This window comes from Diadema antillarum, unplaced genomic scaffold (genome assembly GCF_040938485.1).
Source record: "Diadema antillarum isolate AM-2024a unplaced genomic scaffold, OU_Dant_1.0 seq00000847_RagTag, whole genome shotgun sequence".
NCBI lineage: Eukaryota > Metazoa > Echinodermata > Echinoidea > Diadematoida > Diadematidae > Diadema > Diadema antillarum.
The window spans coordinates 1973371-1999587 of record NW_027271721.1 but is presented as its reverse complement, the minus strand read 5'-3'; the positions used below and the strand labels follow the sequence as shown (position 1 = coordinate 1999587).

The following is a 26217-nucleotide window of genomic DNA, read 5'->3' as shown; positions in this document are numbered from 1 at the left end:
TATCAGTTGTATATGTGTATGGTCCTGCTCAAATTTGCACAAACTTTCCTTTTGATCCATCAGCACATTAAAGATCATTGCGTCAGAGCCTGTGGTCACATTTTTCGTTTGACCGTGGCTTCTCGGCAGACTTGGGGTCACTCAGGTCTGAATGCACCGGTCAAAGATATCTCTGCACAAGAAGAGGATGAGTCAAATCGTTGTGTACATGTTCAAGATTAGAGAAAGTACGCTACAATTCCTACTCAATTTGCCCTTGATTAAGGGCCCTAATGAGTAGTGTCAGAGTTGATATTAGCTTTCCCAGCCTTTGAGAATTGGAGGGTTAGTCAGCTCAGGTCAGTAGAGAGATCAGTAAGTGGTAAGGGTGTAGGTGGAACAGAATACATTCAAGCAGAAAAGAACAGACGCAGGCTGACAAAATGTCAAATCCTTTCATTTTTTTTCCATATTTGATATCTGAGGTGAAAGATTAAAACTTCTTTTGATACTTTCAGGGTTTCTAGATAGATGTTCTTTCGTCATTGATGCCCGCTGTCACTGATCATTTTTTTAAAAAAGAAAAAAAAATGACATGAAACCGTGATGTTGCGCATAAAGCTCTTCTTTATTATTTGCTATTAAGTTGTTTTTTTTTAATCTACGGATGAAAAGCTGCAGCCATTTTCTTTGTTCATTGATTGTATGGCCGTTAATTATGTTGCGAGGAAAGCACTTTCTTACTCTTTCCCAAATCATTTTACACTGTATTTTTTTAAGTGCTAAGAATATCCCCTAAATCCATAGACTTGCCACAATACCATCTTATATCTACACTGTAGACATGATGCAAGTGTTCACATCAACAGCCATCATGCACAAGTCACAGATAAGTTGTGTATCTGCTCCAGAATTGGTGAGCAACTTGTGGCCAATGTGAATGCAGTAGTGGTAGAACTAGGTGACTATACATATCAAGCCCAATGGTAATTTGAATGTTGAAATAATGGATATGAACATTTATGACAAGGAAGATAGAGAGAGAGAGAAGAGAGGGAGAGGGAGAGAAGGAGAGATTGAAAAATTGGGGTGAATGAAAATGACATAAGACATATGGAGAGGGGAAAGTGGGAAGAAAACCATTTCTTGCTGAAGGTTTCAACTACAGAAGAAATGTCCATGGAAAATGAAGACTAGTTCCCCATCTTTCCCATGAAGACTCTGTTGGAGGTGCAGCTGCCAGCGGAGAAAGATAAATAATGCAGGCGTGTTTGCTGCTCCTCCTGTGTCTTACCATCCCGTATCACACTCCTCACAGCAAGACGTGAACAGCATAAAGTCGGCAAGTCCTGGTCGACTGAGAGAGAGAGGGAGGGAGCGAAAAGCAAGGGAGAGAGAAAAGGGGAAAGTGAGCCTAGGAGATGTCGGTGGATACCTTGCATGCACGGCGGACTGTTCATCTTATTGCGGCCACCAGGGAGCTCCTTCTGATACATATGACACTTGCTGGAAGTATGTGGGGGGGGGGGGTAAAATACAGAAAGCACAGCACTGTAAGTGATAATTGGTGGAAGCTGTTGTCGACCACTCTCAATGCAAACATGCAGTGCACACACTCACATTATTCATGTATCCAGTTCTCCTACGTAAGGAATAACTTATCCATGCATGCCTATGAAATCTCATCTTCTTCCACACCTACAATATGATTAAGAGCTCATTATTTTGACTTGTGACATGCGGTCATTTCTTATCTAGTATGAATCTATTCATGTTAAAGAACTTCCACATGGCTTGGTATACAGGGGCAGCTAACTTTGAAGGTTGGTATTATATCAATAGAGTAGCCATCCTGCAGTTGCTGGTAATGTCTCTGCTCTTTTGTTTTACTCGTGGTGTTCTTCAACAATTCCCTCTTGAGGGATCTTCATCCAAAATTACCTCCATCCTATTAAGGTGACTCCCTAAAGTTCTCTTTGTCTTCTCACCCCTGGCAGGAAATTTGCCCCAACTTGATGACCACTGAGAAATCAGGCTTGGCTCCGGTCGAGTCAGTGCCATTGTCAGCAAGGCAGATGTCCATGCCCAGTCCGTGGAACTGAAGAGTGCTCCTCCAGGAAGGAAATAAGGTGAGGTCCTCACCCTTCCCCCCACTTTATCTGTGTCAAGGGGGTGCGGACAGGTGATGAGCAGCACCCCTGTCTGGGTGTTATTATGTTCCCTACCTGTCTCAGCCACTTTCCTCTCCAGGGCTCAGAATGACACAAAGCATTATTTTGGTACCAAATTTGGTGCACTTCGGGAGGCATTATTAGGTGAATTCACATTTGAAATACCATGGGATTAAATACCATGGTAATTCGTTTGCACCAGTCTCATTAGCAAAATACCGTTGTAATAGAAAATGTGGTAAATCCAATCACTGAGTACTGTTCTCAGTCGTGAAACACCATGGTATTTGTAATAAGCACTGCGCATGGGCGTATCTCCCACGGGAAAAAGTATGTCAGGTCAGGTGAGAATACACCAGTGTAGGAATCGGTGGTATTATGCTGCGCGATTCACACACAAAGCTCACATGGATATCTCATGCAAAGTTTGAATTACCGCCCTAAATACCATGGCATTTTGGCATGTGCTTTGTGGTGTACTTTGTGGTATACTTTGTGGTATATTTTCATTCATTTCACAAATTACCACATACTGCAGTATTTCACCGCCACTGTGAATGCCCGTAATGGCACAAATAATGTGTATCAATATGTAAATAATTGCTACAGTCAAGGACGTAGGAAGATGTGAATGAAAGTGGTGCAGCCTTCTAGCAAGTGGCAGGTGTATGTCAGTTTTTACAAACAACAATCTCTACCACATGACATTCATGATTTGACGTGACAATGAGCAAATGAGGTAAGGTTGTTGTTCACATTGCTTAAATGGAACTATAATCCTCGAAACAACGAAAGTAAAAGAAGAACTAATTTGTCAAAGCCACATGTGTCTGGTCGAGCAATTTTGGGGGAAATTTGATGGTTTTTGTGAGCCAAGTTGGTTGTATTTCACGCAACCCTTTGAATGGCAATTTCATCAGCATATGATAAGAGAAGTGATGGTGGACGTGGTGAAGTGGATTGAAGCTTCAAGCAAAACGGAGGTGAGAGAGAGAATTAACATAGTGGTTTTATACGCTCCCGAGAATGTCAGAAATCTATTGATTCTTTCTACCCCCGAAAAGTTGGTATTTGAGATAAAACAGCGGGGAAAGCTCTTAAAATGCTGAAGGAAGATAGCGTGTAGTGGCGAGGAACACAGCTGCTGCGGATATTGATTGGTTTGTAGTTTGGATAATCAAAAGCTTCATGGCCTCCACTTTAATGTGTGCGAGTTGTGATAATCAAACGCTTTACGACGTGCAGTAAGCACCATACGTTTTTGTTTAGTGGATGATAAAGATAGGTAATGGCGAATTAAAGAAGTGAAGAAATAGAAGAATACTGAAAGCAAACAGAACTGTAAGGTGCTATAAAACCCCAAGGAGATCGACTAGGCGCGTTTGTGGATAATTGAAAGGCATGTCATTAAAGATAGAGAATAAGATGATGATGTTGGCCCTGTTGCCCACGAGATGACGCGTCTCGAGGAGGAAAAAAAAAGGAGCATCCTCCTCTCCTTGTGGAAAAATCCTGGCTGGAAGTCTTGTAAGCTGCCAAGATAAGAGGGGGAAAAGACTACAGATCAATATTACAGGAGACATCATCCCGCTGTTGAGTAACTCTATACACGGGGAGTGATCCCTATGGCTGGTGATACACGGCAACGCTTTTCTGATTTCCCATCATGGATACACGCTGGACGCAGAACATATGAAATTTAGATTGCATTTCACAGACTCGAGTCAATGTATGCGCATCATGCAAGCACGGGGGAAAAAGATGCAAATAGCTACATTCCAGTGCCAAATTGTAGAGGCCTTAGAATTTGCAAGGACATCTGTTAGTGAAGAAAACAAAACAGCAATAATATAGAGGAGGTAATCTAAAGTAACCAAGCTAGATTCTTGGGTAAATTAAATCCTTAATCATGTGTCACCGTTCAGCGATTCTTCAAAAAGTACTATGTAGATATTGACAATGGTCACCATTTTACAGTACTGCTCCTTCATTGTGGGGGTATGCACGAAGACAGAATTTCAATGGTATGTTTTATGATAATAATACTAAAAAAAATGTCCAGCAGAGTTTTGAAAAATTGTCCTCCCTCAAATAGCAAATTTGGTAACTTTTTTACCTCATCCAGTGAGTCAACTATCATAGCAGCATAACAAGAAAGTTGTAGATATCACATCAACAACTTTAAGCAGTGATATGCAAATTTATTGTTTATATTTTCCAACTTCTCAGTTTCTCCTTTCCCTGAAGTCCTGGGTAAGATGCACACAAATTGAGGTGCTCCACTATAGGAAAATTTTGTGTTTATTCACCTTGCCTAATGTCATCAGTCACGTTAGCTTTTGGGCATTGTGGAAAGTTTCTGACTCGAAAGAAGTGAAATGAAGAGGAAAAGGGATAACATTAAGTGTTGATATCTTGAAATATATGTGTATGTTTCACTAAACTAATCAAACTTACTAAAATGTTATAGACCAGTTTGTTTTATCTACTTTGCTTAAGATCTTGATTAGACACATATTTTTCCAGTGTAAGATCTTGGATGGACAAATGTATAAAGTGTTCACATCTTTAAATGCCACTGCTTTGTGACAATGAAGTTGAGGTAGAGCTTCAGTATCTGTGTATGCTGTTTCATAGACATATATGTAGAATAATACGTTTGCACAAGTGATGAACAGGGGACTGAGGTTTCTGTCACAGTTTTGGATTTGTGCTATCGTCATTCAAGTTGGGAATCATTCAACGAAATTTGATCTGGACATGAAATTAGGATTGACATTTTAGAGTTTCACATAGCACATGAGCTGAAAATCTGGGATTAGGGACATGACATTGATATAGTGCGGTATTAAGAGACCCATGTATTATTTCTCCTCTCTATGATCTCAGCTCATGTTGCAAAATTGTCTATTTTTCTGATTTCTTTTAAGCTGATGAGTCTAAAAAAACCAAATAAACCAACAACACAAAAACAAACAAAACATGGACCAAGAAGGAAACACATTAAGATCAAAAGCATGTGCCAAACTGTTCTTATGGTGCTATTACAAAGATTAGCTTTGTTCATGGAGAGGGTGTCATTATCTCATTTTTTTTTTTTGTATTACCTTTTAACTCCATATAATGTCTGTGATACACATAACATTCACATAGAATGTAAACAACTGCAATGTTGACTGTCATGGGAAAAACTGAGAACACACTGTCATTTTCCCTTCTTAATGGAATTATCTACTTTTATTGCCTCGCTTTGCCACTTTCTCCCTGTACTCTAAGCCCCGACTAGTTTGGAAAGGCTAGGCCATGTTAGACTAACGATTGTGCCGTGTTTACTCAAGCATTTTTGGATGCTACATTCTCAGGGGTTATCGCCAAGGTTGACATTGATGGAGAGAGTTGGTGAGATTTCAAGCACGTGATGGAGTTTATTGATATCACATCGACCTGGCTAATTGAAGTCTTTTGGACAAGGGCCTGTTAAACACGTCACATTTGCATCTTGATTGCTCACCGTGAAAGAGGCAACGCTTTGAAGGAACCAGAAAAAAAAAGCACTCAGCTTTCCTTCAGTTAGATTGCTGTGTGTGTTTAAGGTTTGTGCATAACCTTTTTTGTAGTAAAATCTGCCTTGAATATATGTGGGGAAAAAAAATTTGCGGAGTCTCATATGACATCATCTCTGAAGGATATTATGAGTTTGTGCAAGTTCTGTGAATTCGCGCTGAATAGGGATCAGGGTTGGAGCCTGTAACTTGTGCTTTGTGTCTGCATACATAATGGCCAAAAGATGCTCCTCCTGCGAACTCCTCATCCATCATTTGTGGGTGCTGTTACATCATGTTTTCCTCGCTCTGAATATAAATTGTCAAGGATTCCCTGCATGTGTGTTAGATATTGTGTGTGTGTGAGAGAGAAAGAGAGTTTGTATGTTTGTGTAAGAGTGTATGAGTGATTAAATAACCTTTATTTTCTTGCTCTTGTATTGCTAGTCAAATCTAATCTAAGGTTTTTCATAGCTGATCTAACCTTAATACAGTGACAGAAAAATCTGAGTTTTTTTTTGCAAAAAGATATTAAAAAATATTAAAATCCTTTTGACAGTTTCAATAGCATCACCATTATGCTCAAATATCCCACCACACCCTTGCACTATTACTTGTACCAGCCTATATACCATATCAATTGCTATAGTTGTCTGTTTAAAAGTATTGCGGTGGAGACAATTTTTCATTCTTCATGATTGTATACTGTTATCAGGACTTACAGTACTAGTTTATACTATTGTTTTACCCTTACACAAAAATTGATTGTGTATCATGGATGGCCTATTACCATCAAATCAAAACAACTTCTTTTGTCTTGTGCTGAGATTTAAACATCTATACTGAAGTAGTGTGATCTTAATTCATGGAGGGGGAGGGGGTACATTACTGCTCTAAGCAGCAGAAAGATACATTAGATGTTTGTGGTATGCTTTATCTGAGCCTGAGAGCCCTTTCACATTGGCAAATAAATCATATGAATCATGTGTTTCTCCCAGTCATGTTTCTTATAATCATATTTGTCCAATATCTCTTTTTATTTAAGTAAGCTGCCAGTATGGGGATGCGTTTCACTGCTTAGATACAGCATAGCTCTAAACATGCTTTTCAGAAATGGGATTACAAACAATTTCTTCTTTCTTTTAATCGAGTGTGAAGCCTCTGTAACACACTGGTATTAGATTTCATTATCTGGCTGTTTGAGTGTATGAGCTCGTCTGCAGTGAAGGGCATAGAGTATACAAATCCTACCCTGATTATTGCTTTTGATACATTATCAATCGCTTTGACCCACATCATATTTTCTGCTCCTACGCATCTTCTGTATGGAATTGGCGCTCCATGAGGTAATTCCCTCAGGTTTAATGGACCAATCATTGTGTTTCACTCTGCAAATTTAGTCATTTAAAGAAAAGGACGTGGTATTGAATATTTTGTTGAGGGGAGGCAGAAAGAGTGATATGCTATTGATTCATTTCAGAGGAACTTGAAAATTGAAATTGGTGATTGAGAGCTTGTGAAGTTTGCATTAATTTGTAAATAATAGAGCCATGATCATTATTACCCTTGACCTGAACCAAGTAGAAAATATTTAATTTACAAAAGTTGGTTTGAATTTTACAAATGCACAATATTGCTTATTATCAGAAAATTAACAATTTCAGGTCATTGCACAATATGGTCATACAAATTTTGAAATACATGTAGGACCTATATCAGTTGTACTTGCTCGATGTCATTTTGCATTACATTAACCATGAATTAAAAGCAAATTTGTACACACATATACACAGAGTGAAAGCCATACTCATTAAGTCTGTATAATAATATAGGCCTACATAATGAATTATAAATAGGTGAATTACTTAATCGTTGTGTAAAATATGTGGAAGGTCTGGGATTTTAAATCAAAGGCATACCTGCTTTGTAGCCATGTTTGAAATTAAGCATGATGTCCATACCTCAAAAGTTGGAGTTAACAAAATACTTCTTGTTGAATTTCATTGATGCTTCGTCTGGCAGCATTGTAGATGTTCAGAATTTTAGATGAACTAGAATGGTACTGTGCTCACAAGTCATTTATGAACCATGGTTATGACCTGGGCACTAATCCCTTCACACAAATTACAAGTGTCTATGGCCAATATTAATGTCAAAGCAGTGTTACAGAGCTGAAGACTGAATGTTCTTTGTGTCTTGAATTTAAATGTAATTGTAAAAAGTCCCTCAAAACACACTGAATTTCTGCATTGTTTGCACAGAAAAATGTGAAGCAAATTTCAATGTGATTAGCTATGTTTATGTGTGAACTGTTGCCTCCAGTATGCACAGTGTCAAAGCCAGTCAATTCCGACAGGCTACAGAGGAGATGGGACAGGTGTATGAGGGCAGCAGACAAGGTAGCAAGCTTGCATCTGTCATTGACCATCAAGGTTCCATTTAACCCCCTCGCGGCTACTGTCTCAAAGTTTACATTGCTCTATGCACATTATGATCCTCCTCTAGCCACAGGAGGGTTAAGATGCTTTTCCTCCTTGACCCTGTAAACCCCCCCCCCAAAAAAAAAAAGTGTTTCTTTTTTCTTCTTCACAACTGTGTGACAAGCTGCTCATGTCTTTTTCTGTATTACAGCTAAAGCGCATAAGAATAGAAAGGAACCATCTACTCTTTGATGAATTCCTTAGTGCAATAGGGAGGTATTGTTATCATTATAAATTTTTGAAATTATCTTGATGTTTAATGGAACTACCGAAGATAACAATTTTTGTGAATTATCAATTTTCAGCCTTAGGAACTGACCAAAACTTCTTGGAAATTAGATTATGATGGCTGTTGGGGAAAACGTATTTTGAAAAGATATTTGAAGAAGATGAAATATATTTTTCATTAACATAATTGAAATGCATAGTGTCCATGTTTGTTGTTCTCTTTTGTGCAATAGTGGGAGTTGAAACTGAAACCTATTTCATTTGCCTTGCAAAAATAGATGAGATGGCGATCTTGGAGTCCGATAACAGTCGTCATGGAAACCATCTTGAAGATATCAGTCATGGTCACTTGTTGCTTGACATTGTTAGGTAATGCGATTCTTTGCAAGGTTGGGATGGGTAGCCGTCTGAAATGTACTGATGCAAATTAGTGAGGATTCAGTATATCTGATGGTTTCTGATGAAATACTTGAGTCTCGTGAGATGAATAGTAAATAATGGCAAAACACATCAAACCTTGTAAAATTTCAGAGGGTCATTTGCTTCATGATGAGAGCTTGTTTACTCTTGCAGTCAAATATTGCAGTTTTAGGAAACTACAGACTTTGTGGTTCAAGTTGTCAAACAAGCGTTCCATAGGAATGTTCACCTCAGAAAACTAGCAAATTTGTGTCCCATGACTTCTTTCCTGCACTTTATTTCTGCTTCACTTCCTGTGACCAAAAGTGACATTTAATTTGTAAGTTTCCAGCTAGCCATTGAGGCTATATTATATACAGTACATTACTGCCTAGCAGCATGCAGTGTGACGAGCCAAGAGCTCCTAGACGTTATGTTGGAAAAAGAGCAGAGCAGTTTTGTGAAGTGCACTGACAACAGTCTTGATTTTCATTATGATACGATTGGAAAAGGGTCAAAGTCAAACAAATTTTGAAGTCATGGTACATTGTATGCTGCAGTCAGAACAAGCTTAAAGGGATGGTACAGTATTGGTGGAGATGAGAATTGGGCTTTTAACTTTTTGCGAGATACTGAGAAAATACCTACGATATAGTACAGAGCATACCATTTTAAGAGGAATTCAAAGATTATCTGATGAAAATTGGGTTTGGAATGACTGAAAAATCCAAAAACAAAGTAAAACAAAGTGATCGTAATAAAGTGTGGGTCCCACACTTTATTAGAATCGCTCTTTTTTGGATATCTCAGCCATTTCAAAACCAATTTTCATCAAATGAATGTTGAATTCCTCATAGAATTACATGCTCTTTCATATTTCATAAGAGGTTTCTCATTATCTCACCAAAAAATTTTAGAAACCTGAAATTAGGTCTTAACCAAAACTATATGATCCCTTTAAAGATATCAATTTGAAGCATGAGTGGAAATAATAAAGCCTGTCACTCCAAGTTTGAGGTATTTCAAGGTCAAGGAACCTAGTCTTGTCATGAGATTCCAATTTTAGAAAGCTTTCATAGGATCAGGATTGCAGGAGGTTTATATTAGGGAGTTGCTGTCTTCTCAGCCAGTAAAGAGAGCAAAGATACCAAGCATGAATCTGCAGACATGCCTTCCCGCCCTCCTTGACCTATAATTGAATGACAATCACAATAAGGACATCTAGTCTCTGTATCCAATATGCAGTTGTAAACACTGCATGGCCACATCGTGAAATTCACTAATGCTCTTCTGATAGTAATGATAGTTGATATTTATATAGTGCTTTTTCCAGTGGATGCAAGGGCTCATCAAACATTACTTTGGTGACGTAAAGTTGTAGTGCCCTTTTCTCCATCGACATTTGTGCTGTTGTAATGACAAAGCAATGAGCTGTTATGAGTACTAGATGCCATCTGGTAATGTTGATTATAATCTTGTGTATGTGAAATGGGTGGAGTGGGGGGGGGGGGGGGGGGCTTCCATGCTGTCTCTTGGAAGATTGGATGCTAAGCAAACATGACGAAGACCCCATTATCGTGCATATTCTGTCCAATGCCGACAAAACATTAAGATGTAAAGTGATGTTTTGCAATGTGCGTGGCAGAGTATGTATCGGAAATACTTGATGTGTTATCGGATCAGAATCAGAAGGGAGTTAATGGTGTATGAATTCTGATGACGTAGGCTCTTCTTCATATGTTTTTCTTGTTTTTTTTTGTGTGTGCATTTCTGTGTCTGTGATGTTTTTAGATGATAGATTAGGGTGTTAACCTGTTGAGGACAAATCCCAAGTACGATGTATACTCGGGCAAGTGTCTATGGGAAATGCATGTTGTAGCAAAATCAGTCCATCCTCAATGGGTGAAGTTACCTTCTTGCTGTAAAAAGGTGCCACTATAGGGCCAAATAATTAGATTTATTGGCCGTGTTCTTTTATCTGGCAAAAAAATGTTACAGCACTTCACAGTCAGAAATTCCTATGTCAGTACCAAACCCTGTCATCACGTTTCACATGGGTTTTGTGTTTGAGATTACTGATATGATCTGCATTCTTCTAAAAAGCAAATACCATACTAATAATGAATTTTCCAGTATTGTTTTCTCATGAAGGTATTCTGCGCCAGTCACAAAGCTTTCTAGAGGTTTGCCTGAAGCATGCTATGTTTGCTGATAATGTATGCTAGAGAAGTTCCACCAACAGAAAGGGCAGTGCTACAAGGCAGTGAAATAAAAGGGTCATCTTTGTGGCTTTTTTTGGCCAAAAGCAGCCTGTGCTATGAATAAATCATAATATGTGCTTTCCAAAGTTTCCTCTCAGAGATCAATGTATGATGAGGATTGGTAACTATCCTGAAACTAGGAACTGGGAGAAAGCAAAACAAAAATGAAGCACCTGGCTTGATAGCAAATAGCATTCAGGTAGACTGAGGCATTCCAGTGTCCCTGGCCAGGGTGCAAACTGCTCTCTTCAGGCTCAGCTTTCATGATAAGTTCAACCGAGGTCAACTTTCCTCGGCCCCACCCTAAATTCCAGTCATGCTTTTATCCCTGCCATTTTCCCCACTCCATTTGTCACAGTTTCTCTGGGCGTCTGCCACGGTATTATCACCGGTCTTTGTAAAGTTCGCACCTGGGTGCGCCCCTGCCCCATCAGTGGGGTGGGTCAAGGGTGAGAACCATGGGATTGGGTTAATAATTCGCACATTCTTTGGGGATTCAAGGGGGGAGCTGGGAGCAATGTGTGGAACTTTGGAAGGAGGAATGGTGAGATTTGATTTGTATTGAAGTGACCCCGTTCCGCAGCAACCCTTTCAAAACTGGCTCTTTTCCCTTTCCACCTACAGAAGTTCAGGTAGACTTGTTGATGTTACTCCTCCACAATGCCATGATGGGGATCTCCTCAGTTCAGATGGATAAAGCGAAACAATTGTGAAACTCGTCCCCTCTGAGGAACCCCTCCCCGTTGACTCGTGTGGGATCAGTTGTCACGTGGTATTGTTTTTATTCTCGGGTCAGAGTCGCAGCATAGAATTCAAGCTGCTGTTTTTCAAAAGTACAAACAAGCCTTTGAGAAACAACAAGCCAGAGATCTATCTCTTTTATTTTCTTCCGTCACATCCTTTTGTTGTTTTTCTTTGCATAATTTTTTGTTGAGATTACAGGAATAAAAGTCTCTGGATTATATAAGGCATGTTTACTTGATTTTTTTTTTTTTTTTTTTTTTTGGGAGGGGGGGGGGGGCATTACACCACTTCAGGTATATGCATCAAAATTTAAGGAATATGAACTGTTCATCTGGCTGTAAATAGGCCTATCCAGTACATTTCGGCATCTGGAATCCATTTTGAGTATAGGTCCTATTAGTTGTTACAATGTGTGGCAAAATTCAAAGAAGCTCTTCTGATTCTTCTACGATTCGTTGTCTTAAAGATGTAGGCCTACATAGGATGTGAATATATTAGTAAACCAATCTCTTACTTATACCTGCCAATGCAATAACAAAAGTTACACATGTATTCTATGTGTTTATTTTTGGCATAATTGACCAGTTTACTGGTATCATCAAATTGCATACATAGCCAAATCAACAGAAGCTTGATATTGACATGTAGTCAGAGGGCTTGTCTGTGACTTTCCTAACGTAGCTGCAATGAGTGCTTGCAAACCAGATTGGAAATAAGGAAAGATACATGAGAGAAATAAATTATTTTAAAGTCACTACAATTGTAAGTCTGCAAGGAAATATATATCTGAATCTTTAAATACCCTGGAAGGCAGTGTTCTCGTGTGATGTAGAACTCTCATTCCTCTGCCTTTGTATGTTTGCCATAAGCTCTCTTTTGAATTTTGTGCCAGAATGATTTACATGAATGCTATCTTTATAAGGGAATGAAGGTAGAGATGTGTTCAAGAGCATTTTTTTATCTGTTGACATTATGAATCTGAAAGAATTCACAAGAAGACTTTAATTAGCATGAATTCATGGTATTATTGTTTATTTTCCTCTCTCACTGGAATGCCCCCCTCACACACACACTTATATATTCACACTCAAACAACACATAACTGACAGACTGGAGAACCTTGAAACTTCTGCCACATGAAGCTAAAAAGGTGACAAATTCCTCATGCCGCAAATACATCAAGTTCTGTTGCGCATGTCTAGCTTGTTTTCAGGGCACAGGATAAGTAATAGCCTGTGGATTTATTGTATTAAAGATTAATGAAAGTCTCATAAATGTAATATTCATGTACCTAAATCCATATCCATTGTCTATTTATTTATTTTTTTCAGTTTATCCTGTGATTTTATCAATCTAGCTTGTGATTTAATGCCTTGAATTGAGACTACTGTCAGGCTGCAGCTGGGTCAGCATGGCTTTTGTACGGAAGACTTAGACTCTTTTCAGGCTGTTCAAATTTATCTCAAATCCCCCGAGTGACAAGAGCTTTCTTCCTTGCAAATTGGCCTGTGAGCTGCGTGATATTGAAATGCAGTAATCCGATAAACCAGAAAAACATCTCACTAATGCACCAGAAAGGAATAAAATGAGGCAGTGGATTTAGGATTCTTGAGGTATAGTATTGCAGAAAAAAGAGATGGGGATAGAGAGAGACAGGAAAAAAAAAAAGATGTGAAGTAGTTTAGGATTATTCTATTTTTGTTCTCATTATCGGACTTATTGACCACCTCTGCGACGGGATGCCAATACTGTGATTACCATGCAATCTAGATTAGCAACCTGCAGGCGAAATCAATGTTTTCTGCTAAAGCTGAAATAACACATTCCCCACAGTGGAGGGCTGCGAACTGGCAGACCAGGGAAAGACAGGTAGGAAGAGGGGGACACCATAGCGGCAGAGATTGATATGCAAGCGAGATATTGAGCACAGCTCTCCCTCCAGTTGATGAGAATAGGACAAGAGATGACAAAAAGGGGGGTGGGTGTGTCAATTAGAATGAAAAAAGAGCGTGTAATCCAAACTTTGGAATAATATTAATCTGGTAGATGACTACTTGTAGTCTGTACTCGGTTTTTTTACTTGACAGGTGACACTGTCATCGGGATTGTAGGTTTTGACAGAGTTGAAATATTAAAATGCCTCCTTTGCTGATGAAAATGAAAGATGATTTTTGTTTTCTCTAGATTTCCTCGGTGCTGTTTAGGTTCTTGCTATATTTTTCATCTTCAGATTACATTGTTTTATTGCTCCTACCTTTGTGAGAATATTACAGTATGACTAAGAGTTCATTATGTGTGTAGATATATACAGAAATGTTTATGATATATTATATCATAATGTGCATTTATTTTAATTTGAGCATTGTAAATCTCCCTTGGTGCTTTGCTCATACATATTCATGAAATGAAAATACAAAAAGGCAATAGAACAGAAGCCATAGAGGGATATGCATACATTTTAATCTGAGCATTTTAAATCTCCCATGGTGCTTTACTCATACATATTCATGGACTGAAAATGCAGAAAAGACAATAAAACGGAAGCCATAGAGCGATATGGAGAAAGGGTATAGGGAGATGGATATAATAAGAGCAAAAGACAAAGAGAAAGAAAAGAAAGGGAGATAGGGATAGAGTGTGTGTGTGTGGGTGCCAGCATGCAATTGTTTATTTCCGGTGAATGCTTTTTGAGACTATTGGTTGTAGATCACCAGTGTCATATTGAAACTATCATTTGGTAAATGTATGAGCCCATGGGGTAAGAGTGATAGGATGTTGTGTGAGGATGATGGACAAGCCCAGAATGACCGGTCAGACTCATATACACACTCGGCCTGGTCAGGCAACCCTCACAGTGGTGTCAGCAACGAGTAAAGACGGTCGCATCCGTTAACGAGTGCACCCCCGTAATGCCGTGTCAGTATGAGGTAGTCTTCACTGATCATACATTCACTTGAGGAGGTAGGAAGAGGGAGAGAGTGAAAGGGACGGAGCGAGTGGGAGGCAGTGAGAGAGAGGAAAAGAGTTGGAGAGAGACGGGAAGAGAAGAGACCAGGAATGTAAGCCTGTCCTGTGTGTACTTGACTGTGCATTGAGACGCTGTGTGCACTCGCCGCATCGCTGTGTGTTGTGGCGTGGCGACGTCTGCTTGCTCATTGTGCATAGTGACACATATACAAGCTGGTTGCTGCTGCGTAGCGGGCCATAAAACGTGTGAGTACCTCTTTCTACCCCGTCAACGTCTTGTAGAGCACCCCGAGACGGCTGTTGTCGAGACATTGTGAATTTTGGCCGGAGTTTTTCCGTTCCTGGGACTGTTCCAAATCATGGGATGTTGTGTTGGGAGGGCCACTTGAGCAACCTTAGCTGCACGTTGGTGATATCTCAATTCATTGCCTGCCTGTTAGTGATGCACAGATTGGTGGGACAGTCCATTCTTAGCAGAACTGTGAGTATAAACTCTTCCCATTCTCATTCTCCAGCTGGGTTGTGAGCAGGGAAGATGGTGGGCAAGGCAAACCTTCATCTACTATCTAGATCCCAAAGCATCCAATGTCACGGTTGCTGTTTCCAAGAATGTGCTACTCTATTGTATGCCATGTGTTTGTATGTGTGCTGTCATGCATAGTATTGTGCGCAGGATTTTATCATCCACTGAAACAGTCGGCGTAATCTAGTCACTCACATGTGAGTAATGGTTTGAAAGGGCCATAATTTCGCCGGCTAGCGATGCGGAAAACAAACATTATTCAAATCAAGATGGAAAGGGAGAAAGGAGAGGTGCATGCCATGGTGATGATGGTGATGGTGATGTGCAGACCACAGGAGCATCGCCGTAACAACCACACTAGATGCGGTGTGCCCGTCCATCTGTCCCCCCCACATAAGTAATGCCTCCACTCCAGCGTGTCTCGCCTCCTCACACTGATGCCTGGAACGCATCTATCACACAGTGCTTGGCATTCCATTTTCCAAACAGATTAGTTTGGCTCAATTCTCCAAGGCACTTTATCATGCCTCTTTCCTCTAAACTGCTCTTTCTTTGTACAGGGCCTCTGAATCAATTCCCACCCCCTTTCTTTTCTTTTTCTTTTTGTTGGGGAGCACTTGGGGGGGGGGGGGGGAAGGTGGCAGGAGAGGGGTGGTAGAGCCCAGAGGCAGTGGAAGGTTTCTATATGATAAAGATACAGTTATGATGAAGTGTAGGAGTAAAGCAGATTGACTAAGAGGCGGACCAAGTCAGTGTATGAGAATGGCAGTTTTTTTTCTTTTTATGTTGACTAAATGGCGGCTCACTGAACTGTACTTTTGTGATGTCACATATCGAAGAATAACAAGTCACTCATTTTTTTTTTCTCAAGACCTTGTGCCAGGTGCTCAGATAGATGGATATAGATGAGATGAATGGATTTATAGATAGATGGATTAATAAATAGATTACTAGAAAGATAGAGAAAGATAGCTCTTTACAGAGAGGGAGAAAAAAATAGTTGATAATGGAAACAAAAATAAAGCAAATATTATTTTTACATCACTAAATGAACTCTTGTTCAAACTCTTAAGATATTGCATTCTTGTGCCATGCATAATATCAACAAACACAAAAGTGCGATGACCTGACAGCAGTTGTGACTGCAGTAAAAGACTTTCTAAGTACATTCTATTCACATGAACAATTTCCTTGTTCATCTATTTGATCACATCCAAGGAGCATTGACCTATCTTATCCATATCAAATAGTCATGCTTGCAAGTACAAATTGTAATTGTTGTCAAAGGTAACGTCTTTTATATTCTAAAACCCCAAATTTTGGCATGCATTTCACTTTCTCTAATTTCACAAGAGCCAAGATTCACAAAATTAATATGCACACGAAAGTTCTTGTCTACACTGTATGCAATGAATGCCCGTGGCAATTTGTGAAAATTTCATACTGCGAAAAAGGCTTCGGCTGGTTTTACATTAGTCACTCTTGTTCAAAAATGCAGATGTTTTCACAATTTTAATTCACTTTCTTTGCAAGAAAATTGTTTGTTCGGTGATGCATAGTTGACTGGCGATATCTTTGTGAAATGGAAAATCTAAGTCATGTATTCTCTAAACTACCAGCATGGATATGATAAAAAAGAATTGTTTTGTCTTGACTCAATGTATGTATTTTGTCTGTTCTTTCATATAATAATGTGAGTAGAAAATAGGATTTGATATGATGGTGATGGTTACATTCTGTTTATTTCCCTGGAATATATTCACCTGTGAAATGGCTTACATCCTTTGATAAGAAAACTTCACAACGAAGTGCTAAGATGATTGAATGTACGGCGATATGTCCATGTATCAGTTCAATTTCTTAGCTGCAAACCTAGGAGACTAAAAGTAAATCATTTTCACACTAGAATAACCATCAGCTGTAATATTTGATTTGATTTTCAAGTTTTTGATGGTATGCTTTGTCACCCAGTACTGTATCCCCATACCCCATTCCTTTGCCTTGTTGCCAAAAACATTCTCTTAAATGCCCACAGCATAAATCAAATTAACAGGCATATGTAAATGTGAAGTAAGAAGCAGAACGCAAAGCTCTAAGCATATGCTGTGGCATAGCATTGATTTTTGTGCGACACATTTTATTCACAGCCATGATTAGTGACATTGCCTGGCCTGCCCGGGAGGGGTGTGTCTTCGAATCTGCACTCAGGGATTCACGTGGAACTATTTTAAAATTCCAATCGATGTCATGGCACTTGCCAATCAAATGCCTCGTGCATTTTGTCCCCCCTAACTAGCTGCATTGTTTCAGCTCTCTCCTTTCATGATTTCTCATTTTCTGGTCTACCGTGTGGAATGCAATTTTAGGGCTTATTAGTCTAATTCTTGCCAAATTTGTGCGGGGTAGCTAGAGGGAAAATCCCCCTTTTGTGACCCCTCCTCAGTTTGACCGTTGGCCATTTGGACAGCTTAGCGAGTCTCGTGAGTCATGCAGGATTCTACCCTGTACAGAATGAAGCTCATCTTGGTCACATGATTACAAGCTTACATGAATACAATAATGAAACAAAACATACTCGGTACTGACAACTTCACAGACTAGAAAGTACTACCTTTTATATGGGGTAATACCATCACCAGTATTTTGTTTTCCATGCTTGTTTAATATCTAAGAATAACTTATAAAAATCTGACTGTTTAATGATCAGACAGTGTGTAGGTAATTGGGCCATACCCATTGCTTTCAACCCACCCTGCATTCCATCCATGATATACATCTCTTGTTTTTGCCTCCACCTCAAAATTGGGAGGCATTATGATTGCCATGAGTTCAAAGTAAAATGCGTCGTGCTCTGTTGTATTTCGATTCCTGCATTTAGGAGTGTGGGGATAATTGGATATGAATTATTTCCACCAAGTTCTGCCGCTGAACTAATCCACACCAATCATGCATCGGTAGTACAATAAATTTGTTATATTGTACGATGTGCTTCCTCTTACGTTAGGCTAGCGATAGGCTATTCTTAGCTTAGGCTCACGGACACAAACAGTGCATGTACATCACATCAGACATCACAGAAAGTCCCCTGTATCAAGTGCAGAATAATGCATTTGTAGTGTCAATGATTGTGAGCCATTTCCGCCGTTTTCATTGAATTACATCGTTCTTGGGAAATCCAGGCATGGAATTGTAAAACTTGATGCCTAAATATTTCCCAGCGTTAGGAAAAAAAGGAGCTGCGGCACCAGAGATGCAATGAAGTACTGAAAGAAATTTTCACATAGGCCTATTTTCTTGTGCCTGAACACACTCTTGCTGTGTGTGGAAGGTTCAAGGAAGGAATGAGTTATGGCATTTGAATGTATTTGTGCTTCCCTATGGCCAGTAGATGTTACTGTTGATATATTTCGGGTCAAACGAACAGGCAATAGTGAAAGGGATTGTGAAAAAAAAGTATTATCTTACTGATTTTATGGTCAGATCATTAGTTCTCAAGTGATTTCTGTGGTACCCTCTCACAAATACAGCTTTTATGATCTTATCTTTAAATTTAAGGATTATGTATGGAATTAGAAAGTGATGTTACTTTTAACTGAAGCAGTTTCACAAAGCTTACAGCATAGCCTCCCAAAACAAAACAAAAATCGTGCATTTTGTCGTCATCTGAAATTTTCAGTCAAAGTGAATACCAGAACACAATATGTTACTATACATATTCTCACTGAAATACTATATGAACTAATGTTAGAACGGTGCAGATTGCATCGCATAGTATGCTATGTCTTATTAAAGCTAGTAGTAGAACCACATTGAACAATTTGTGTCAGTACCTGCCCCAAAATCAGTGCCTGTAGGAGTGTGTAGAGTTTGGTCTTGATTTATTTGAATGTATAGTACCACCCAGAGTTTCAGCATGTAGGTCTATGTATAAGATGCTGGTGTTACATGTGAATGCTTGCAGCACATCCACTGACTTGGAAGCAGACATTTTAGCGCTGGAATTCCCCCAGTTTTCAGCGTCTAATGGGAAGTTGTGATTTGTCCTCGTAGCTAAGCAATGAACCCTTGCTTGAGATGTTTCTCCTAATGTGCAGAGACGTGGTGACCATATCTGTTACGCCACTAAAACGTCTCTCAGGACATAGGCGAGGACACATCGTTAGTTTGTAAACACTTCGTTATCACAAGACACTTCAGCCCCAAGAATGTGTGCCGGAGCTCGAGTGTTTACACGTGATATGTAATATCAAATGATGAGCGCAGATATTTTCCCCAGAGGAGAGAAGACAAGTGTAAGAGGTTTACTCGGCACTGTGCAAGGACGACAATCGGATTAAGAGCTCTAACATAGACGTGCAAGGCTGCAATTGACTTTTGCGACTTTAAAAGTGACATTTTAAAAGTGTTGCAGATGCAACGAAATTCTGCCTGATGTGGGATCAAAAGATAGAGTATTATCTGCCCAGATAAACAGTTGCATGATTCTATATTTGATCATGATTGGAGGCTGTCATGTGAATCACAAACTGAGTCACTCTTCATCCTATTCATTCATTCCGTGGCGATCTTTGTGACAGTACAAAGATTGGCAGGTGCTCCTGCATCCTGTAGGGTTAGTATAGATTTCCATCGCTGGATACCGGTCTGCCCACGGAGATGATGCACTATGGCCACCGGATGACAGGAAGTCAAGGCCTGGGTCTCCGGGCATTCAGCAGTGAATGGCCAGCGTGTCGCTCCGCATGATGGATATGAATACAGCCTTCCTCCCTGGCTATAATATTCCTCATCTATAAAACCGAAGTATGAGGAGTGCGAGCCGTGACCTTGTACATGTACCCCATTTGATGCTACCCCATACAGCAAACAGTCAGCGAGCTAGCGTCACACACAACATACATGTGTGCAAGAGCCAAATAACAACATGGAAAACCACTAACTAGTACAACTGATAAGGAGTCACTGTTTGATTAGTATTTCATAAAAATATCTATCAGAACCCCCTGAATCCTAACGAAAAACTCTGATGCACTCATTACAAGGCATTCATTGCATTTTGTAAAGTTTACAGGAAGTTTGATGTGATGGACATGTCAGGAAATCATCAAATATAGCATTTTGTGGGGATAACAGTTAAAAAGCCCCCCAAAGCTGTAACAGAACTCAGCCCATATTATACTAAGAATAGAAAACAGCATCTCTACTAAAAAAAAAAAGATAATAAAAAAACAAATAGATAAATTAAGCATAACGAAAAGAAGCGTGTTTGATCTTTATATGTTCTTTTTCACATTAAAGCTGCTTTATGTATTTCTGTGACACTTTACTTTATATTTTTTGGCTTTGATTGAAAAATTGTACGCTGGGTACCCCAAATGTGCATGCTCATGATGCAGATATTGGTCATGAGTCGCCAACCTTGGAAGAGATCTTCCTTCTGTGGCATTCACAGTATAATACCACGATAGCAAGGCTTTCAAACGAGGGTGGTTGCAACCGAGTCTGCGCTGAAACACCCGAGGAAACCCAGCCCAAAATGGAGGGGATTTGAATTCTTCTGGTGCTGTGGATTTGAACGTAATCGCTTCGTTATGAACTGAGCTCCCTCTTCCTGTGGCTGGCCAGATCAGTTTTCGCTTGCATAATGCCACCTTTTAATGTTTTGGAATGTTTCAGCCGAGATTTGGGGATGGTATGCATTGCAAACCAGCCAGCGACACAGACCTTGTTCATAATTCGTTCTGATAACCCATAACTTCTCAAATACCGCACTCTCACCCGTCCCCGATTCATAAAGCCAGCGACCGTTGATGCATCATTACAAAATGAACTTGCCTTTACAAGCACTGCTAGAGATACGAAACCTGCACACGTTGACAGTGTCTTTTTCCTCCCCCCCCCTCCTTCATTCAAAAAAGTCCTCTCTTGTAATGTGAGAAATAAACACTCTTAAAGGTAACATCCTCACTTTTGGTGGTAAAAGGGAAAGATGAATGATATGATCCAATATCCATCAATGCCATTTTGAATAGGATAGTATGCAGCACAAAATAACTTCATGTTTTTATTATCAGTTACATGATAAACACATGGCTACAGGGGGAAAAAAATCACATTACGTAGTTCACAAGTTTGTTTGTTTTACTTTGTGTTTTATTTTTTATGTTTCTTTCTCTGTGAACATTTCAATTGAAGATAATATCATCTGTTGTTGGTTACATATTTGGTTATATCTGCACCAAGGCATGAAGATATCAAATATATGCATTTAATGAAACCAGTTCATGCTCAATGTAAGGTAAGTGGACTGTAATTGATTCATTGTTGGAATCTTTTGTGTGTGTTCTGTATCGCTGCAATATCTAAATCATTTAATAATTAAGTGATATTTATTGTTGTATTTTGATATCTTTGTTGTATTGAGAAAGCTGCCATTTTAAGAACATGTATGGTTCGAGACGATTTTTCAACTTGATCAAAAGCAGTGCTATCAATGATAATTCATCCACAATGGCAAAGTCTCTCACCTCACATTCAAAATTTAAAGCCTCTAATGCATGTAGCTTTTATCTCATTTATTTCTAGATGAGTGATTTATGTCAACTATAGGAAAGGAACAATGTCCACAATGAACTTCCTGCTTATTAAAACAACTTCAGCATCACTGCAGTAGATTCCTACCTGTTCATACACATCAACACAATCCAATAATTAATCAGAAGAAATTTCAAAATAGGGCAATCATTTAGAGAGAGAAAAAAAAAAATCAGCTAGCAGTGAGAAGTGGAGATGAAGGGGTGGGGAGGCAGACAAGAATGCCTTTTGATGTAATCAGTAGAGGACGCCATCACCTAACATCGGTGTAATTAGAGAAGAGATAGTCAAAAACGTAGTAAAAGAAAAGCGTCACTGTCGTGCACGTATCAAAATATGGAAGTGGGAGAAATGTCCGGTCTGAAAGAGAGAGATAGTAGAAGGTTGTTAGGAGATTCGGCTGTGCAGCTCCATGCTGGCAGGCTGCTGATTTGTGGACGTCAGAGGTGCAGCTTTCTGTCAAATCCGATCATTTCTCGTCGCTTCCCAATCTAGCCCTGGCAATGAATTTGTTTTATGGACTGTGCTGAAAGGGGGGTGTTTTTGTTATTGTATGTGTGTATATATGTGTGCGTGTGGGTGGATGGGCGCAATGTGGGTGTATAATTTATTTGTTTTACAAAAGTTTTTGCAATGACTGTTGGCTGGGTTGTCTAGAATTGTGATATGGTACATTAGATGAGATAAGTATCATGTAGCACTATAAATCATTTTATAGCGTGGAGGCCGCCATCTTAATGAATTAGAATGCACATGTTGCAGAGTTCCTGATATCAATTCAGGTGAAAAAGATCAGATCTAGTCACTCATTTCATGTCTGGCAAGGTCTCTATTCAGAAAGGGGCATATGATTCTTGTGCAAAACTTGTTTGAATGCCATATTCATATTGGATTGATGTGGGACAGAAAAAAATGTTTGCAGTGTTGCACTTTTGTTAGTTTAGACCCAGACAATGTCTGCTAGTCAGTTGGTTTGGAACATTTTTCATAATTGTCTGTGGTTATTGTTTTGTTTTTTTGTTTTTTTTTTTGTCAAGTGGCAGTCCCCAGTTTAGCCTGAATTTCATCCTTCGATACCAATATCTTGTATTTTGAATCAAATTGCCTCCCATAAGGGCAATGAGCAATGGAAATGTTGTTTACTATGTATTTCCTTTCCACTTCCTTTCAATTCTCAAGGCATTTGCCTGTAGCCTCGGTACGAGAATATGAAAGGTCGTTAAAGATAGGTCACATAATGACCCGTGGATTCATGCTGTAATGTGTTTACCATGGGAAAGAACATTTCATGAATAAACAGTTGGATTTGTGTTTGTTTGTCGGAGTGTCTTTTCCTCCCCATAATGCATTGCAAGCTGGGGCTACATCAAACTGATGTCAGGATGCATTGCACTATTGTCATTAATTTCAATTGTGTAGTTGGAAAATTTGTTTCTTGTTTCTTGGTTTTTATGCCTCCGCCACGAAGTGGTGCCGGAGGCATTATGTTTTCGGGTTGTCCGTCCGTCCGTCCGTCCGTCCGTCCGTCCTTCCGTCCGTCCGTAATGAATTTTGTGGACAGGGTAACTACCAAAACCTTTTGAGATATCCTAATGAAACTTGGCATGTATGTGTATTAGGGGGTGAAGTTGTGCCTATCAACTTTTGGGTGCACATGCTCAAGGTCAAAGGTCAAAAGGTCAAGGTCAAATGCTTAAAATTTTACTCTTTCCCCCATATCTATGCAATGCCTGAAGACATTTTCTTGAAACTTAGTGTATACATGTACTACCCAATTAAGATTCTCTGGTGAAAGTTTGGGGTCATGAGGTCAAAAGGTCAAAGGTCAAAAGGTCAAGTAAATTGTTAAAATTTCACTTTTTTTTCTGTATCTTGGAAATTGTTCAAGGTATCTTCATGGAACATAGTATATATGTATCTACTGACTAGCAGTGGTTATCTAAGGAATTTAGGGTTCATGGGGTCAAAGGTCAGGGGTCAAAGGTCAAGGGCAATACTTCAAAATTTTACTATTTTCCTTATATTTATGCAATGCCAGCAGGATTATTATTTTTTTTTAACTTGATGTATGCATGTATAACCCAATAGAGATTCTCTGGGATTTTTTTTTTTTTGCCAAGAAGGTCAAAGGTCAAAAGGTCAAAGATCAAGTGAAAGTGCTGAACTTACTTCTTTCTCCATATCTCGGAAGTGGCTCAAGTAATCTTGAAACTTAGTACATGTTGAATTTATGTATGTTCTGCCTGACAGTGATTCTCTTATAAATCAAAGGCCAGATGAAAATAATAACAATTTACTGTTCAATACAGAAATTGCGCTTTTTCTCCATACCTTGAAAATTACTCAGTGCATAAACTTATGAAATGGTCAAAGTCAAGTTAAAGTTCTTAAATCCCCAAATACATGCTCTCCTATTCATCCAATTAAACATAGGTCAAGGAAGATAAACATTCAATACATTTGTGACAAACATGTCATTTTAATATTTTGCCAATTTTGTGAAAATGTAATCACACATTGTCCACATGTACTATAGACCTATTAAGAGAATCATGCATTATGGCGGAGGCATACCAGTCGCCATAGCGACATTTCTAGTTGTTTTTGTTTTTGTCTACTTCTCTATAGTGTAGGCCTATATTGCATGCACAGATAGCTGTGGGTGGTTTGAATAGTTTAGGCATTTTTGACAGATCAGGGTGCTACATAACTTGATTTTAACCTTGACTCAGTCGGGCAAGCAGATTTTCAAATTTGCTGTGAAACACTTGCTCGAACATCAATTTTACTTGCCCGAAAAGAAAGTCCAAAATATAAGGAAATGATATAGAAAATCATGTGTTAGTCAAGGGTTTAATAATAATCATTGGAATAAACAGCACACATTGATTTGCACGCAATGGAGTAACAAACTTGGTCTGATCAAGTGTTGCCTTTGCATTGCATTGGGGCTTCTTCATGTTAGTGTTGGACAGTTGCAGAAATGAAATATAATAAAGTGGGTTGCATTACTAAACAGCCATTATCTGTGGGCTTCTGTATGGTTGACTTTGTGGGTTTATTGGGGGAAATAAGTGAAAAAAAAAAGGTGGCTTCAAAACTTTTTGCTTGCCCAGTTCGGGCAAGCATTTGTTCTCAATGTTCAAAAACACTTGCCCGAATTTGATTTTTCACTTGCTTATGAAGCACCCTGCAGATGAGCTTATTGCTGTGGCAACATACAGCTATATGCTAAACAATATCTTGTTTCCAGTATGATTCCATATTCTGTACTACCATCATGATATTGCAACAGCACAAAATATTTGGGTTGCTCGTCACTGTCAGATACGATTTGCATAGAGTCAGTTTCATGATATTGTTATTAGAAAAAAAAATGATTTCCAAGTCTCATATTCAAAAGTTACAGAGGATCATGTATGCTGTGCTAGTATTTGCTGGAGATCTTCAAAGGGGGATGCCACTCGATAGCAATATAGATATCAAGCTGTGTTTCTTACGAACATTCCTTTGATGTGTTAAGCCATTGATTAACGATGACACACAGATGTGTGTTGTGTTATGATACTATGCACATAACAGTTATATGATGGTTGGACAGGAAATGAAACATTGCCACAGTCTTCTTGTATTTTTTTATATTTTTGTAATCAAGGGGAATCAACAGAATTCAGTATCTTGTGTGGTGGAGTAAAGCAGGAGGAGAGAGAATGAGGAGTCCATGGTAATAGTCCCATCCATAGAGATTCTCCGTTGATGGTGCATCCTACTAGTCCTACATCTCCCACCATGATGGATCGCTTACATCCACCTTCCTTCCAGCCTTCTGAGCTGTCTACTCGCTGACCTTCGTGTCAGATTAACCAAATTATCAATCTCGGGGGAGCGAGATGAAGAATTGAAGAATTACATGTGATTTTTGCCTCCCGGCAGTCGAGAAATCTATTTTCCAGAAGATTGTGAGAGGCCGTACAAGAGGCAAAAAAGAGCACTTCTCATGAGCCTCTTTTTTTTTTTTTTTTCCCTTCTGGCTATGATTTTATGCTGCTGCCATGTAAGAGAAGAAACTCTGGGCTTTCAAAAGCAATATTTGTGTTTTCAATGTTGCAGTCACTTTTATTGCTCTAGTATGCTGCAAATGTGTTTGTGCCTCTATATGGCAGAAGTGTTGCGAAAGAGCAATGCAAGCATTATGTGTACTGTGTTAGTGTGAGACAATGACACAACTGCAGGGGTGTGTGTGAGGGCATGGCTACAAGTGGTCTGTAATCCGAGACAAATCTGATAAGCATGCTCGTGACTATCAGATGGAAAATCTGATATCCTTCC

At 39.2% G+C, this 26217-nt stretch overlaps 1 long non-coding RNA gene across 1 annotated transcript in view; it reads left to right on the top strand.

Moving 5' to 3' along the window:
* Nucleotides 1-26217, top strand: part of LOC139740333 (uncharacterized) — a 134938-nt gene that overhangs the window by 72652 nt on the left and 36069 nt on the right. The window contains exon 3 of the long non-coding RNA XR_011711557.1: nt 1977-2108. This is a non-coding gene — a long non-coding RNA (uncharacterized lncRNA). The remainder of the gene's footprint in view (nt 1-1976; nt 2109-26217) is intronic.